The sequence below is a fragment of the Penaeus monodon genome, chromosome 19, assembly GCF_015228065.2.
Source record: "Penaeus monodon isolate SGIC_2016 chromosome 19, NSTDA_Pmon_1, whole genome shotgun sequence".
NCBI classification, from domain to species: Eukaryota; Metazoa; Arthropoda; class Malacostraca; order Decapoda; family Penaeidae; genus Penaeus; species Penaeus monodon.
Genome location: NC_051404.1, coordinates 10,885,827 through 10,886,210, shown reverse-complemented (window position 1 = coordinate 10,886,210; position 384 = coordinate 10,885,827). Strand labels below are relative to the sequence as shown.

The 384-nt window shown below is 49.0% G+C and overlaps 1 protein-coding gene across 1 annotated transcript in view; it reads left to right on the top strand.

The window, feature by feature from the left end:
• The window catches only part of LOC119585054 (furin-like), a gene marked incomplete at its 3' end in the record, with an annotated part of 92,633 nt that overhangs the window by 48,202 nt on the left and 44,047 nt on the right, over positions 1 to 384 (top strand).

The window sequence follows — 384 nt, the reverse complement described above, 5'->3', positions numbered from 1 at the left end:
TGTCGCGGTGAAAGGTGGCGTTAAAGGAGGTGGGGGTATGTGGCGGGGGGGGGGGTCAAAAGTCACGATCCTTGGGTAAGGGGATTTAAGGGTCAACCCCCGTGGTCTTATAATTTAAGATTTAAGGGAAGGGGGATTAAAAGGCCGGATTTTAAGTTTGAGTTCAAGAATTAAGTTGTGATTTGAGAGTGCGGGGGGAGGGGGTTAAGGGTGAAATTCCGATATAAGGGTGAAGGCTGGAGATAAGGGATAGGCAATAAATTCAAGTATTAGGTGAGTTAAGGGGGAGGGAGGCCTACAGGATAAAGAAGTAGGAAGGGGGGGGGGGTAGGGTGCCTTTGGCCATTCTCGCACGAGTAGAGTTTTCTAGAATTTCTCTCTGTC